Consider the following 18,225-nt stretch of genomic DNA (forward strand, 5'->3'; position numbering starts at 1 on the left):
ATATCATAACCTAGCATGATATGCTAGAAAGCATTTGAGCATATCTCTCTTATCCGGCCAGATCGATTATCCGGACGCCCGCCGGTCACGACGTGGCCGGAATAATCGAGGTCCTACTGTATTTGCAAGAAAACCAGCCAGAGACTTGATGGGTCAGCAAAGACCGATCGTCGACGAGATAAATTCTCAAACTGTGGACAATCATTCAAAACTATACGAACGAACGCGTGATTGTTAGTTTATAAAACAGCAGCTTTATAGAATGAACAAAAGCAATCATAAGTCCTCAATATCTGGGCAAGGTGTTACTTTCATCTTGCTTTTGCTTGTATCAAAGATTTCTTGTCGTGAGGGAAAAGTCTGATGGGATTTCCAAGATGTGCTGCATCTCACTGCCTGAGGGCGCATCAACTCAGCTGCTATACCTAATGCTAGATAATGGATTTTTGCTCGTCTGAATTAGCCTTACAGAGCCACACGATAAAGTTGAAAATAATAAAAGCAATCTTACAACTATAGCTGGCTACCCTGGACCAAAATAAGAATTGAAAATAAAAGCTAAGGGAAGAGTTTTTCGGGTTTTAAGGGAAGAGTACTATATGCAAGGGCGGATTGCACAAAAAAAAAAAAAAATATCTACTGGAAATAAAGCCGTTCATAGATATACCTTGTTGAGGCTTTTACAGTGACAGTGTGTGACAGGTGGAAACATGCAGTTTCCTTTTCTTTGTCCCTCTCCCTACATGTATGTGTATGTAGATGTGGATGTATGCGTGCTTGAACACTTACTACAAGACAGCAGTGTGAACCATGAGAATACAAGTATACATTAAGGCATTTCAAATTTGACTTATTCGATGACGGAGACTGAATTTCTTCACTACGTTCATTAACAGAAAGACTCATTCCAGGATGATAATACTGAGGGTATAGGAAAACTTGAATCTACGTAATAATTCTTTATTCTCGCACATGCTATTTGTGAATACAATTAATGTCGTCGAAAATAACTTCCTGAAAAACCAGATGTCTTACATTGAGACAATCAAACAAACCCAGAGTTGTTGAAAAAAATAATGACAAGACAATTGAATCAAATTATTTTATAAACATTCTTTGCATTATAGTTTCCCAAATGAATAATATTTAAATCTATGTAAAAATATTGAGCGAGATTAATAATAATCAACAGGTTACGCTCTTTGACACCAGAGATAATTATGTGCATCTTTGTTTGTTGTTTGTTTGTTTGTTTTTTTCGAGGCTCACGCCACTTTCAAACACCCTGCGGCTCAGGACAGCAACTCCAGAATTTTCTCATATGGAAGTAAATGTATCGTTGACTTTTTTTTTATATTTCAGCGTATTTGTTCAAATACTGTAAAGATTATCGTAATCATTATACAGACCTGCTGTTAATCTATCATGCAGACATTAAATTGTTCAAATATATGTACTGTCAATTCATGGTTTATTTTCAGAAAAAAAATGCAGAAATAAAGTCAAACTAAACTGAAATGAACTGATGCAAGTGAATTGAATTGAAACATACCGGGCGAATAATCGAGCGATTGTCATGCAGGCTTATCAAAGCTGCCGGATTATAACAGTCTGCTGGACAGAAATAGCATTTCCAGTGAGTTGAGTGTCTGTTTGTGGCCTCTTGTGCCCAGGTGAATGAACCGCACACAATATTGGTCTGTCTTCCGCACAACGAGACATGAAAATGTTGGATCACAAACTGAATAACAAATAAGCAAGAGAATCTCGGGATGATGGCATATTACAATATCGCGTGAGCGTACTTACTTACAGGGAAAACTCAATGAAAAAAAAAATGTGGCGGAACAGAAAGATTACTCCCTAGCTCTCATCACTTTTTTTATTAGTGTGATTTGCCGTGATTTTTTTTTCACTATACCCTGGAATTCTATCAATTTTGGCTAAATTTGTGCCTGATCACAAAGACCGTCTACAATCAGAATTTTACAGAACGAATTCGATTTCATGAGTGTTTATATGACATGAATAACAACATCCAGAGCATATGCGTTGACATTTTGGGCTTATACAGCCAAGTGGCTTTTTTTAAAAGTGCATAATTCTGTCTCTCGTCGATTTCACTTAATTATATCAATATATACGTATAAAATATGCAAGGCTCGACATTAACCTCTTCTTTGGGTGGCCTTTTCGTGGCTTTTTTTTTGGTGGGGGGGGGGGGGGAGGGTGGTCCGACAATGAACTTTGGCGGCCCCCCAAATAAAGAAAACCATGAATTAGGATGCAATAACTTGATAAAACGTCAAAATAACGGTTTACAACAAACCATAATCATAATTATGAATGTGCGTTTGAAGGTGCGTCAAATAATGTGACTTAGAAGTTAGAAAGTTATGTTTAAACGTTGGCCCTAAATAAGTCTAACAAATTCAAAACTAAATGGAAGCATAAACATGAATCCATGACACCACTTATTCATGAAATGATCATGATTATCTAATATAGGGTACTACCAACTTCTATTGTTAATAAGATAAGATAAAGAGGAAAGATAGATGGTGAATTAACGCAGTATTGAATCGTATCTGTTTTGTAGAACCTCGTTTGTTGTATGTATTATGTAATTTTCACCACTTTTTAGATATAGATATACTGTGTACATACTTTGTAAAATCGTTTGTAATTTAGCCTCGAGCTGCAATGAATGATTTTATTGGAAGAGATAAAAATACCATTAATAAAAAACAAAGAGTTTGTAAATTAGACTGAGTTCGGCCGTGAAGACTATTTTGCTACACTGTTCGCTGCAGCAGCTACTCTCTAAAAAAGAAAGAGTGAATTTTCACTCGATTTTCACTCCCCTTGGTAGTGACGTCAAGGATCACTAGAAGTGGAGTGAATTTCGAGTGAACAGAAATTTCACTCCAAAAGAGAGTGGAAAAAGACGGAATTTTTTTTGGTGGGATGTTCACTCCTTTCTCACTCTAAATTCACTCCTGTCGTATTTCACTCTTTTGTCAGTCGTTTTTCACTCCGGAGTGAAAAAAGACGGAAATATTTCTGGTTGGATATTCACTCCTTTTTCACTCCAGGAGTGAAAAAAGACGGAAATATTTCTGCTTGGATATTCACTCCTTTCTCACTCTCAATTCACTCCTATTGTATTTCCCTCTTCTTTTGTTACTCCGGAGGTTTTTCACTCCTTTTTCATTCTTTTTTCAATCCCAAACGGAATTACACTCTACATGAGCACACATCTCTATCACAGCACTCAGTGCACTAGTTATTCAACCCTGGAAGAAAAAGTGACAATATGGTGATGGATTTGGGAATAATGTAGGTGGTCTGGAACCATTTCTGGATAATGAATACCAATCAAACTAATACAAACAAAAACAAAAAGTAACGTTCATAATATAGATATTTGTTAATATTAATGCATGTATTTTGAAGCAAACCATCCACCACTGGTAGCCCAGTGCATTGCCAACTTTGTGTTCCAGTTTTGAAAGTCATTCCTACCCGAGCTGGATCAATACATGAAACTGAATAAATATAAGCTAGTAATCCAAATGGCTGTAGTTTCATTCTTTCTTATTAATTTATTCTTTCTTGGAGTAGCATTGAAGGGGATATAAGAAGATAATGTACTAAATGCTACGCATGTTATGCTTTTTTTATGAGCTGATTCTCTATATTTCATAAATGTGTGATGTCCACTGGATCACCTGAAAAAAAGAAAGGAATATACCTCTTGAAATATCTACACTTCAACTACAGAGCAGTACACCATTACAAACAGTCTTCATGTGCTGAGTATCTGGTTTTCCATGAATTATGTGGCCAATAATAATTTTACATATTTTTATCATTTAAGAACAACTGTCACCATAATCATCACAAAGTCCCTGTAAATATGCTATTCTAGCTGTCATTCCCAAAGCTCTATAAAATGAAGAGTTTGTTTGCAAAAACTGATAAGTCCATATGTGCCAAATGGAGATATTTGTGATTTAAGGTCAAGAAAAATGTAGAGAATAATAAGAAAATGTTTGCTTCTTTTGATCATAACTTCAAAAATGTACCTTTATATGTAGTGACCAATATATCATTTAAAATGTATTATTTTGTACTTTATGACAGAGACTGTACTTCAAAATCTCAAAAAATGGACATATCAGTTTTTGTGAACAAACTCTTGAAATATTAACATCACACATTTCCCTGAAAATATGCCAAATTCATAAAGTTTGTGCAAAAGTGACAAATTTTACAAGTACCCTTCCTGAACATGTTTAATTTTCGACTACAAGTGAATATGGCATGTTCAATGATAAGCTACAAAAGACTTGCAAAGTATAGTCACCATTATCTATATTATAATACAAAAACAATTACACATGTAGTAGGAATTGTGATTGCTTTGAAAAATTGACAAAAATACAGAAATTTTCAATACTGCATGGTTAATCAAGTTTGGATCCTCTGTCATGTAACACAGTGATGCTCTACAAGTACATTGTACAAACACCTAAACATACTCGATCAGAGAAGCATGGTCTTGACTTTAAGTCTTTAGGTGGGGTATTTATGTAGATGATAGAGCCAGAGGGGGGCCTCCCTGGAACCCCCCCCCCCCCAGACCTCGGCCATCAACTGTGCGATCATTACAAAATCCACACACGAATTGCCTGTGACACAATTTATAAAACGGTAATATTGATTTTCACAAAAAAAAGTCACTTGGCTAAATTATGCTAATTTGAGCATGAATCAGACCATTTGCTGTAAAGTTCCAAAAAGGCACATTTTTTTTGGTGTAAATATTCTTTTTAGTGTCCATAGCAAATGTAAGAGAAAAAAAAATGTGCCATCAAAAATTTCTGAAGTATCTATTTTTTCTATTTACTCATGTATTTCTCTGTTTTTTACTTTTTGATTTTCACTGCCTTTTCAATGAAATTTGTCAGCGACACGTCCAGCATGAAAATATTTATGTTATTGATTACAATCAATAACCCCCAAAAATAATCATGCCTTCATGAAATTTGGCATGGAATGTCAAAGGGGGAGGAGGGCTCGTAGCCCCCCCCCCCCCTTAACCGGGCCTACTATTTATGGAAAAAGAATTGCAATCAATACAGTTGACACAACATGCATCATATCATTGATCTTCTTCACTTACATAAGGAATCATTGTACAATATTGAACACTTGTAATCCTTCTGAGTTTTGCCAGATGTAGCAACAACTAATGCATGCAAACTGAATTTCTTATAGAGTGATTTCATGTGACGTCATGTTGGCCACCATAATGGTGACTTCCATAGCAAAGGCGATCAATATTCACTCATGCATGCCTCTCTAACAAAGGTGTTCTTTTGCCTTAGGTTTCCCTGAAGTAAACATTGCTGCAGCTTTTGTATGCAGGCTTGATTTCTAGTCAGTTTAGGCAATTGACTTCATTATGGTGGGCAATTGTGACATCACTGCAAACACTCTATAGAGTAATTCCGTGAAGTTGGGGCACAAAGTGTTACATTTTAGCATAACTCAATACTAATTATGCTATACATATATTGTTTATAGGCTTTACATTTGTATTAAGACTATACATTTTCCTGGAAATTTTGTGCCATTCAGACTCAATTTTGATGAAGTTATTAAAACGATATGTAACGGTGTCCTGTAGCATCGTGACGCGTCCATGTAGCATCGTGATATTTAAAATCTGATCCTAAAAGACAAATTAATGCAATTAGCTTGACCAAAATTTGATATATGCATAATTACTAGATTAGTCAGACAGCTAAATATCTTAACCCTCCTTTCCACCGTTCTACTTTTACAAGAAAATTACACAATGTGTCACTATGCTAAGCGGTGGCCACCAAATGTTGCAAAAAAGGACACCGCATAGCATCATGATACATTTTGTGATTTTCTTTTAAAATTCAAACTGTGTACAGCAAATTTGAGATATTTAGCTATCTCATTCATATCTTGTAAATGCATATTGCATCAAATTTTGGTCAAGCTAATTGCCATGATTTGTCTCTTAGGACCAAATTTTAAAATATCACGATGCTACAGGACACTGTTTCATATTGTTTAATAACTTCATCAAAATCGAGTCTGAATGGCACAAAATTTCCAGGAAAATGTGTGGCCTCAATGCAAATGCAAAGCCTACAAACAAAAAATGTATAGCATAATTAATATTGAGTTATGCTGAAATGTATTTTTTAAATATCATGATGCTACATGGACACTGCCCCAACTTCATGGAATTACCCACATCAAAATATGATTGTCAGTTGCAGGTTATCTTAATAATTTGTTACGAGGTCAAGGGAAGAATTTTCCATAAGTTTGACTTGGCACATTAGTGAACTAATCTATTTGGCTCCATCTACTCTAACGCCATATATTTATCAATGATGGGCTGCAGATGTTTTGTGGAAAAAGAAGTTGAACCAGTTGAGCTTCTACCCTCAAGTTTTTCAAAGTACAGTACATCAATTACATAGAGGTGAAAATGTACAAAATAACTCTGGGTCCCGTAACCCTAGGGATCAATGATTCCCATCAATTTTGTTTATTTTTTTCCCCCTACTCCAAAGAAGATGGATGCAATAAATTTGAGCACATGCATATTGTGCTGCATCAATGTTAATCAAAGGGGTGACAAATGTATGTGGTAACTTAATCACAACATGGAGACATGATCTTCATCCCAAGAGCATGGATGACCATTGGAAGATTCTACTATTTAGCTGCTATTTGTAGCATCCCCCCCCCAAAAAAAAAAAAAATTAATTAATAAGATCGAAAAAATTACATGCAAGTGTCTGTCAACAGTTAACTTCTCTCTTGAATATGAGACCATAAAAAGATTTTATTCAAGCAAGTCAGAATTGCCTGGAGAGAAGGGGGTGCTTAATCATGAGCGCAGCCAGGTTCGTATCATGCGGAATGCCAAGCCAAACATTCTTTGATATGCTTGGAACACCTCACAGATGAATGTATTGATTAACATGTGGCCATGAAGAGGAGATTTTTTCTTGACAATATAAGTCAAAACTATTTTCAGTTACTAGTACAACAATCAACAATTTAAAGCATTAAGAAACTCTTTTCATCGGCGAGTCCTGTTCTACTTTTTATGTTGAAGTGCTGCAGTACATCCTGGTAACAGCTTCATGCTAAACTACCGCTGAGCCTGATGAGGCTGACTCTTCAACAAGAATGTAAGTTCCAACGTCAGAGGAGCATATACTGTATCTCAAAAGAGGAAAAAGAGCAAGGGTATTTAGACCTATACACCGATGGTAGCTGTCTCTTCTCATTGGGCTTCTAATCTTACGTTGGAATGGTGCTCGGTCAGGGGCTTGGTGGGAGCTGCAACTACTCTCTCTCTCTCTCTCTCTGCCTGAGGTGATGAGTGGTGTCATAGCTCCTCAAGGTCTTCAAACGATACTCAATGAATCCATGATCCTTGCCATACAGGTATACTCCTGAAATATAAGAATGCATTGTAAGTCAAAGTTTTTTCTTGAGTCTCAACAAATTTGACTTTGGCACAGAGTTGACTATAACTGATGAAGATCTGGTAGCAGTAGAAATACATGTAGTGGCACTCTTATGGAAGAAAACGAGAACAGGTTTATCATAAATGAACGGCACAACTGGCATGTTGGAGGTTATCAAGTTACATTACGTTACGTTAAAGTTATCGTTCATTGAACCTAAGTCATGGAATCAGGCCAATCTGCACACAAACTTTTTAGACATCTATGAGAAGGTACATCAAAGATTATAAAAAGTCCCCACATTGCCTGTATATTTGCACAATGATTTAATTAAGAAATACATGCAATTTCCCTGTAAAGGCCATTTTTTTTTTTTTTTTTTTTTTGGGGGGGGGGGGGGGTCATGCCCATGACCTGAAAAACTTTGGGTCCTTGCCCCCTAACTAAACAAGGATGATCAACTCCTAGTTTGGCTGCTTAATTCTGTCCACTAGCTCTGGAGAAAAGTTGAAAATATTGAAGTTTTTGCAAGCTAGATGAATAAGATACCATGTATGTCACTTAAGCTTTCTGCTAAAAAGGGCTAAAAAAAGTTTTAGATCACATAAACTTATGAGTATAAACTTACATGTCCTTTTGCACCTTGTGTGGCGTCTCACAAAGTGGGGTACTGCATTGCAACTGCCTTGGCTACAACGTCTTTTGCTCACTACTTGGGTATCTGAATTTAAAAAGAAAGCAAGAAGAATGTTAATCATATTATACGACGCAAATATATAACATCAAAAATTTGGCCCTCATCTTAATCTTTTAAGGGACTGAACTATTTTTATGTTTTTTTCTTGGCATTAATTTCTATTGCTATTCAGTACCACTGTTTCAAGTACATTTATTGCTATTTGAGCCAGATATCAGTTAATACATATGAAAATTTCATGCAGATAGGTTAAGTGTGAATGTGCACAGGTAGTAGAAAAATTTATACAAGATGTGATTATCCATTGAACTTCATGGCACATCAACTCCAACTTTTTTATTCATCATTGTAATGATCATATCATAAGTATTAGGACTATTACCAAATCAATATACATGTGGCCTGATGGGGCTACCAAGAAAATAAGTCAGCGTGGAGTCTTGTACGTTAACTCTGTTTACATGTTTCATACAAGTATATCAGTCTTTATTTTTAAATCTATAACCATCACTTCATTAACAATGTTATACTTACCGGTCCCTTCTACTTTCTTTCTTTCTTTCTTTCTTTCTTTCTTTCTTTTTTTTTTGGGGGGGGGGGGGCAAATTTTAGTCTGTTGTTCTCTATACTTGAGAAGACAATTAAAAAAAAAATGAACAGGCAAATTACATTGTTATATATTGGATGGAAATGTAGTACAAGACATGACAATGGGAAACTGGTATTCCAAACCAATTTTCAATAATTATAATAATAATATCTTAAATAATTGAACTTACGCTGTACAGTTTTCTGCTTCCATTTTCAACAATAAATATGCTACAATGATCTGGATGTGCAGATGTCTCCTTGGAACAGTCAGAACTCCTTCCCTCAGCTTTTGAAGTATCTCCTCCCCCTTGAAGTGATGTGTGTGTGTTGAATTCCTGGGCAAATAAGTAAAATTTAATGGTTTTATGAATCATACAAATGGCATGGGGATAGTAGGTCCCTCTAGTTTACATTATAAACTTGAAGTGCAAAATCATTCAACATACATATTTGACATAAGCAACAGCTCTACTTACACAACTCAAGACTGACCATAACATGGTTTTCACTTCTGTCGATACGGCAAGTACCCAGTACACATTTTTTCTTAAATGCAAGTACTAACCTGTCAAGAAATCCATTTTCAGAGGGAAGGACAGCTCCACAACTGCTCCATGAAGTATCTTGAAAATCATTTCTTCAAACAAAATAAAACCAACCAAGCATTCAGTCTCTTAATGTAGCCTCTTATGTAATTACTGAGACTCTAGAATGTAAAATAAATGTCAATCAATTTCAAACTAGTCTCCCTTCATTAATCATCGTGAAAAACAACAGAATAGCTTACAGCAGGGTTAGTGCAATGGAAGTCCATATCTCAGAGGCTCCTTCGCTGATGTTGGCCCGGTGTTTCCAGCATTCGTCAACCCTGAATTCAATGGCTAGTCGTTGACCACATCTGGTACTTTGCAATCTGGTGATCTGCACCCTCTTCGTGTGACAGAGACTGTACAGCTATCAATATCCGTCTTTGTGCTCCAAATGATGACCCCTACACCGAGTTCCTTTAAATCACCACCACTCCCAAAGAGCTGTCATGTATCTAAAGCTGGAGGAAAGTATGAAAACACAAGGTTCAGAAATGGATTTAGAACTCGATCATTTCCACAAGACAATATGCAGTTGTTTTGTCCACACAAATACTAAGTGAGCACCAATACAAAAGCTAGTAGGCCTAATTACTTTTTTAGCTACATCAGCATATTTAACGTTAGAAAGACCCAAAGATGATCTCTGCCAAATTTCAATACCTAATAAGGTCACCTGTAACTTTCATAAAAAACAATGTTGAAACATATGGTACCCGTCATCGTCTGCTACAAAAAAGGGGGATCGATCTCCATGACGTGTGATGAGCACGCTGATCTTCAGCTAGAAGTGTGATGTCACAGTGGACCAACACTTAACACGAACAGTACACGCATCGTACTTCTTACCTAGAACACAGTAGTAGATGATCACCACACATGACGTGGGAGTGTACGTGGTACTAGTATATTCTCCCAGCTGTTTGGATACTCGAATGTAGTGGCAAATAAAAGTCCTTACTACTACATACAGTGTATATAATGAACAATAATCATAAATCACCAAATTTCACCATTTTTCATTACCGTACTGATCGAGATCACCATCTCATCTGGCAACACAGTGTCAGTGATTCGGCTGTCAACTCAACAATAGCAATGTAGAGTACGTGTCTTGTCTAGCGCTAGGCGCTTGCTTTAGCACAGCTTAGTAACAGTTATAGTATTTATAAGTTCTATCTTTATTTACACTCGACTACATTAATCTCTGTATGATGAGTATGCTTGTACAATGTCAATTCAATGACTAACGACCAACGTTTCACTCATCACTCATTTTTTTTTTTGAAATCAGAACTCAAATTAACTGGTCTATTTTGTTTGAAAATTAGTTTCTAAAAAAGTTAAAGACTTTTACATAGTCCGCGAATAGTTCAAGCCCTAGATCCCAACGTGTACAATTACAGACTCAACGTATTATTACATCCCAACACCCACCAGTTGAGTTTCGGCCTCGGATTCTACAACTAGCTGTTCGTAAGGTGTTCTTCGACCAGCCCCATAGCTAACTGTGTATAAGGAAAGCCCCGGGCCCGGGGTTATTCGTAAGGTAACTTACATGTTCGTTTACGGAGAGGTATAACGTTAGACTAGCCCGTAATACTGGAAAAACTCAACAAGTTATAATTAGATCGATCTTTTATGGTTTGCTTACCTTCAAAAATGTGAATGATATCCCCGCCCCACTCAATTTGAAGACAGAAATTTTCTCACGTCCATCACGACATCCAGCTAGGCTCTGATTCTCACGCACGTAAATCTGTGATCCTATGCATAATACACGCACAGCTAGCACACACACAGCATGCACGCAATTGCACACAGTCCACGCACAGGCGACGCGTCGCTCTTCAGGTAAACCATGCCCGCGCCCAAGCCAGGGGAAATTGCGGCTGGTGATTGGCTTAGAGTAAACACATGACAAGGGAATTCTCAATTCCTATTGGCCTAGCCAAATGCGTTTAATTATGTATTCACTCGGAATTCACTCGGCTTAATTTTCACTCGGAATTCACTCGGCGAATAGGTTTCACACAAATTTCACTCGTTACAAGAGTGAAATTCACTCGACAACGAGTGAAAGTCACTCTTAATCGAGTGAAATTTTATTCACTCCTTGCGAGGAGTGAATTATTCACTCGAAATTTTTTAGAGAGTAGGTGGAATTCCACCTGTATAGTATTAGTAGGGCAGATTATTATGTAGCAAAAATTGGTCGAAATGCTCACATCCGGCGGAAAGTGTGAAATTTTGCATATAGGGGTATTTTGGGGCCCTGATTTCAAATATTGCCGGATCCAAGAGATCTGACCACGGGGTCGGCCGCCATTTTGAATTCTAATATGGCCGTCATCACAAAACAAATTCAAAGATCCCTATCTTCAGTTCTGAATGACCTGTGGCACCAAATTTGGTACACATGAACGTTTGACACATTGAATTTGATGACAAATTGATTTGGAGTGTCTGACAAACGTCGAATGGCCGCCATTTTGAATTCCAATATGGCCGCCTCGACGAAATTATTCAAAATCCCTATCTCGATTTCTCAGTGGTGAGTGACCCTGAAATTAGGTTCAAACAAGTATTTTAACATACCGAGTTAAAATATTAACTGATGTGATGTGTCTGACAAACGCAATGCCTTCTATTTTGAATTCCAATGTGGCTACGAAGACAAACATCATGACAAACATTCACGGGCATGTCAAAAAGTGCAGCAAAAAGGAAGCATAATGCACCTTTCACTGACGTCACAATGTAAATACAGCAGCGCGCACTCTATCAGTTACAAACGCGCGCTCAATCAGGTAGCCTAATTTACAAACCCGAGATAGAGATTTTCAACACTCCAATATGGCAAATATGTATAAAAATTCAAATTGGCTGCCGTGCAGCTTGTCAGACATATCAAATAAGTCTGTTATTGAAGTCATCATATCACCATGCTTTAATATATCAAATTCCAATGGCTAATGTCATTCAGAACTGAAGATAGGGATCTTTGACGGCGGCCATATTGGAATTCAAAATGGCGGCCGACCCCGTGGCCAGATCTCTTGGATCCGGCAATTTTTGAAATCATTGCCTCAAAATACCCTTTGTTGATATGCAAAATTTCATACTTTCCGCCGGATGTGAGCATCTTTTTCACATATCTGCCCCACTATATACTTTAAGGCATGCATGCAGACATAAAGCACTGAGCTGCGAGTTATAAATTCTCCCCTTTTCTGGATGAGAAAAATACATTGAAAAGGAGAGAAAGAGAGGGAGGGAGCAATGGAGAGAGTCGTGCAAGGTGTAATGCCATTCAGTGTTCATGTTGATCTTAATTCTAAAGTTCAACTCAAACAAAAAAAAAAAAACTTGATTGAGTTTGATAGTTTCATTTACACCAGACATGAAACGTGAAAGTTCTGGAATCAATCACAGGCTGCCATACTTAAAACAAATACTTTCATTCTTAAAACAAATATACATACTTGAAACAGTGGCATTGTTCATGTAAGAACAGGATACAAATAATAATGATGCACTATGGCGTCATTGCCCCTAGCAAGACTGCTATTGATCTGCACAAAAATAATCTGTATATTTTCATTTTCAAAACGATGAAAATAGGAAAACTCCCTCTTATCAAATCATCGTTGAGTGCAGTGGATACGAAAATAATGATGACTTTGGAGAAGAAATTTCTGCAGATCATGAATCATTGACGAATAAACACATTGTGAAGCTATGATGTCAGCTTTACACACTTGGCATAATGTATGAGCAATACTGATTAAATTGACAATTGATTGATATGTCAAGCTTCCAACGTCCATCTTGAATGTCATTTCCACGTCCAATTGCAATAATGCTTAAAGAATGATGCATACGTGTGTTTACTTTTTTTTCTGAGAGCTATTAGATCACGGCATGAGTATCTATGTGTGTGTGTGGGGGGGGGGGGGAGTGGTATTGTGGCATATTGGATACGATTCTTGACTCTCAATCGGAGGTTCCGAGCTCGAATCCCGTCAATTCTTGCTTACTTTTTTTTTTATACCCACCATGTTTCTCTTGACCCATACAAGGTTACCTGCCAACTCCAGGAAATTTGAACTTTAATGATTATGGCATGCTGGATCCTTTATAGTAGAGCAGTGGCAACACTGAAGAGGCTACACTGGAAAATGGTAAAGAGACCATTGTTGTTATATAATCTCTCTTCTGTAAAGCAGTAAATCATCCCCTAACGAAGAAAGAACCGTGGCGCCGTCCTCATTCGATCATCTTCCTCTCCTCATTCTCCGGCTCATCTTCCTCCTCCGGCTACTTCTGACCTCTCCATCCTCCCCTCCCCCTCATTCTCCTCCCATCCTCCCTCTCCCCTCCTCCTCCTCCTCTAGTCCTCCTCCTCCCCTTCTCCTCCTCCGGCTCCTCCGGCTCCTCCGGCTCCTCCAGCTCCTCCTCCTCCTCTCCCTCGTCCCCTCCTCGTCCCCTCCTCCTCTTCCTCATCCCCTCCTCCTTTCCTTCTCCTCCGCCTCCCCTCATCTTACTCCCCCTCCTCCTTCCCTCTTCCTTTCCCCCTCCCCCTCCCCTCCTCCTCTTCGCCCTCCTCCCCTCCTCCACCCCTTCCCCTCCTCCGCCTCCCATCCTCTTACCCCCTCCTCCTTCCCTCTTCCTTTCCCCTACCCCCTCCCCTCCTCCTCTTCTCCCTCCTCCCCTCCTCCTCCCCTCCTTTCTCCTCTTATTCCCCTCCTCCTCCTCCCCTCCTCCTCCCCTCCTCCTCCTCCCCTCCTCCTCCCCTCCTCCTCCTCCCCTCCTCTTCCTCCTCCCCTCCTCCTCCTCTCTTCCCCTCCTCATCCCCTCCTCCCCTCCCCTACTCTTCCTCCTCCTCCTCCTCCTGCCATCTTCTTCTTCCCTCCTCTTCCTCCTCCTCTTCCTCCTCCCCCTCCTCCTCCTCTCCTCCTCCCCTCCTCCTTCCCCTCCTCCTCTCGTCCTCCTCATCTATCTTCTCCTGACATCCATAATGAGCAAGTCTTTCCATCTTGCCCGTCCACCACCTCCTATATACTTGTGGAAGAGAGAACCTCCTCCTCCTCTTCCTTCATTCCACATCCAGTCTCCACAAATCCATCATTGTGTACAAAATAAAAACCGAAACATACAGCAGCGTCATTCTCGGAGAAGATATCATTAGCTATCTTACTTTCAATGCCCTTCTTATAATGTTCTAGGATAGCCGGTTCACGGAATCTTTTCAAAGCAAACTGGACCAGTTCACTCTACAGAGATTTGGGAGATACTGTGGGATGTAAGTTTCGGGAAATGATCACGATACATTTCAAACACTAGGTTTGCTTGAATATCATTTTGATTCAAGGGAGAGACTGGGACTTTAAATTGTCGTCGAATACTTGTATGTGAACACGACCCTCGTGATCGAGGTAAGCTTCACATAGATATGTCTCAAAAGCAAAACAACCTGACCTCCACAGGTTTGTTGTAATCCGAATGTGAAAAGAAAGAACATCATTTCATTTTCGGAATTACGAACCTCCGGAATAACGAACCTTCGGTATGACAAACCTTATTCTATTTTCGGATTCACGAACCTTCGGATTCACGACCCTGCGGAATAACGAACTGTTACCATAAGTGGCCGTTCGTACTCACTTGTTCATTTGTTTTTGTTTGTTCCTTTTAAACACCGTTGTGGCAACGCTCTTGTGCACAGTGGTTAATTCGTCCACATTCTTCATAAAAACCAATAAATGACGATATCAGAGAGCATTTTCAGCGAGGAAGCTGTTAGTGTGGGTGTGTGTGTGTGTGTGTGTGTGTGTGTGTGTGTGTGCGTGTAAACGTAAATGCATGTAAACATTGCAGGGATAGATAATGTCGCTTATATAATGCCTTTCATCAAGCATGCGAATTAAAACTATGTGATGAATGCACTCATAGACACGGAATAATTCATAATGATAATGGTAATTCATCTGTAAAAATTTAAGATTCCACGGAAAAAAGTCAGTCATTATGATTTAATTTAGTGATTTACTGATTGCGAAGAAAAGCACTGAGGAGTCTTTGGTACTTTCTATCACTATTCATACGCTTATGTCCAATGTTTTTGGATTGAATGCGATAAAAAGGGTTGAGGTGAGATGAGAACCACATGTTTGCAGATTATAGGTAATTTACTAATGTGAACGTTCGTCTATGTGTTATTGCATAGTTGAAACACCACTTTGCAATTCCTGTTCATGTCTTTATGCAGGGCTCGACACTAACGGTGGCCCGGTGGCCCGGGGCCACCAAAAATGAAAGTCGGGCCACCAGATTTCAAAAAAGGGCAAATTTGGTGGCCCGACTCGGGCCACCAACATTTTTTGAAAAGTATGTCAATAAATTCGTAACTTTTTGCGCCGGAAATTAGCAGTTAAATTTGTTTAAAGGATGGATGAAAAGGATTGAATGAGTGCCTGAGAGTGAGTGTTGCAAGTTTGTTGATGTCCAACTTCTAATTCTTACTATCATAAACTTAAATATTTGACTCATAAAAAAAGGACCTTTAATGTTTTTTATCGTTATTTTTTTTATTTTTTATTTTTTTTTTTGGGGGGGGGGGACACCAAATTTTTCTCTCGGGCCACCAAAAATTTGAAATTTACGATTTTGGTGGCCCCATCGGGCCACCAAACAAAAAAGTTAGTGTCGAGCCATGCTTTATGATTTCATCTTTCTCAAAATAGTGCACTATTTTGACTGTTTTCTCTCTCTTTTCACTCTACCATGGCAGGGTTAAAAGAGAGAGGAAGCATTAAAATGAAGTAATGAAGTAGTTGCAGTGATGTCATTTCAGTATATAGGAATTGTGTGAGGAGGAAGAGGAGGACTACAATCAACAAAAACCGAATGAAACCCAATAGATCGTTATGATTGAGATAACATTTAGCATTCAAACCAAGCTTTTTAATGTATCTGATGTATAAGTATGCGATATGTTACATCATTATGTAGTATAATTTACAGTATATGAATATAAAATGATGTTCATAAAATTTTGAAGCTCGACCTAAATTCCAAAATTTATTACATACATGTCGTACAAAAACTTGGACCCGTATTAGTACTTGTGAAGTACAAATTGATGTATGTCGCTTTTAGAGTGGCGATGGATTGTTGCTGTTGTTTATATGCTTGTTGGTTTTTCAGTATATGATGGCTGATAAAAAGTTCACTCAAGTCAAATAGAATCGATCAACCCGTAGACCAGTTGTCTGGGTCACTCGTAGTTCACGCGTTACATTGGCAGTTGAAGCATCAGCTGTAACTGGCAACCGTGACGAGACAAGCAGCATCGCTGGTTACGCTCAGCTGTCACTATAGCAAATGGTACTCGGCGCTCACTCGAAGTGGCCAAGAAAACATAACGGAGCTATGATACGTGTAGCCTGACGGCTAATTTCTCCATTTGCTCAAATTGAAAATGTTAATTGACACAATTAGATGAGGTGCCCAGCGGTTGCGCATATCGCGCGGGGGGAAAATCGATGGGAGCGCGCTGCATGGCTGGAATGAAAATAAGACAGCCGAAAGAGTTCATTTTCAATCTGTCGAAAAGGTCTCTGTTTTGGGGCTGCGTATCTCTCCGTACATGATATAATAATGTGAATGTTGCCTCTGAACGTGTTTCAGCTGCAACTGTGAACATCTTCTCAATCTACAAAATGCTTAAAATATCAATTAAATGACTCCTTTGCTAGTAAATCTAATTACAAAACGATTTTGTAAGAAACATTCTTAAGAACAAATAATATTTTGGTTTGAGAGTTTCGTATCAGGATGTTATTATACTCATATACGCCATCTCGACCGCTTGAAAAAATGAAAAACATACAGTGATTGAGCACTGAGGTGACTCCCATATTTCCATGCGTCAGCTGATGGCTAGACAGCAGATAATAATGATGATGATCTGGTTAAGTTTCGGACTCTTTTAATCTTGATGTGATAATGGGGGGGGGGGTAGCTATTTCGGAGAGCAGAAGATGGGTATTTATTTAGGAGATCAGCGATGACAAACTATAAAATCAAATGTTATGAACATTTCATTGAAAATTGTGAGGGAGCCTATCCTCTTTTCGCTGTATCAAGTAAACTGGTCGCACTTTCTACACAAATGTAAATAATCTTTTCCTTTTTTAAAAAATAATTGTTATTATGCAAGTCACTTGTTACAATATTTACATCTAGAAGGCAGCTGCAAACATACTGTTATATCTAGAGCAAATGAGGCAGAAAATTATACATAATAATATTATTTTCATTCTGGACAGGAAAGGTGAACTCGGTGATATTTCACACACACACAAACACACAAACACACACACACACACACACATACACACACACACACATACACAGAAAACAATAAAACAAAGCGAACAAGAGAGGAGTGCTACAAATTCTTCTTCAGTGTCTGAAAGTGGTTCAAGCACAACCAGTCAAAAGCTCTATAAGTACGTAAATACAAGCACCAAAACATACCAACAGAAACGACTTGCTTGTCCGCACAGGCTGGCACATTTTGTTTTGTTTTGTTTTGTTTTGTCTCCTTCGTGACAACTCGCACATTTTGCTTTTTCCATATAAAAATCTCTGTTGTTGAAGACGTCAGAAAACTTTCTTTCCAGCATTTCCCTTTCGGCGAATCATCATCAATGTACCGCGAAACAAGTAGTTTGGACTGATCAACGCTGTAAGAAGTAGTCATAAAGTCGGGCGCCCTCTCTCTCTACTCTATTCCGCGTACGGTTTC

The 18,225-nt window shown here is 38.5% G+C and overlaps 1 long non-coding RNA gene across 1 annotated transcript; it reads right to left on the reverse strand.

The window, feature by feature from the left end:
- Positions 1-6,108: 6,108 nt before the first annotated feature.
- On the reverse strand, positions 6,109-9,082 carry LOC139734912 (uncharacterized). The gene is made up of 3 exons (XR_011711189.1): positions 9,012-9,082; positions 8,164-8,256; positions 6,109-7,520 (listed from the first exon to the last, which is right to left on the reverse strand). It is a non-coding gene; the product is annotated as an uncharacterized lncRNA (long non-coding RNA).
- Between the last annotated feature and the right edge of the window lie 9,143 nt (positions 9,083-18,225).

This window comes from Diadema antillarum, unplaced genomic scaffold (genome assembly GCF_040938485.1).
Source record: "Diadema antillarum isolate AM-2024a unplaced genomic scaffold, OU_Dant_1.0 seq00000550_RagTag, whole genome shotgun sequence".
Taxonomy (NCBI): Eukaryota; Metazoa; Echinodermata; class Echinoidea; order Diadematoida; family Diadematidae; genus Diadema; species Diadema antillarum.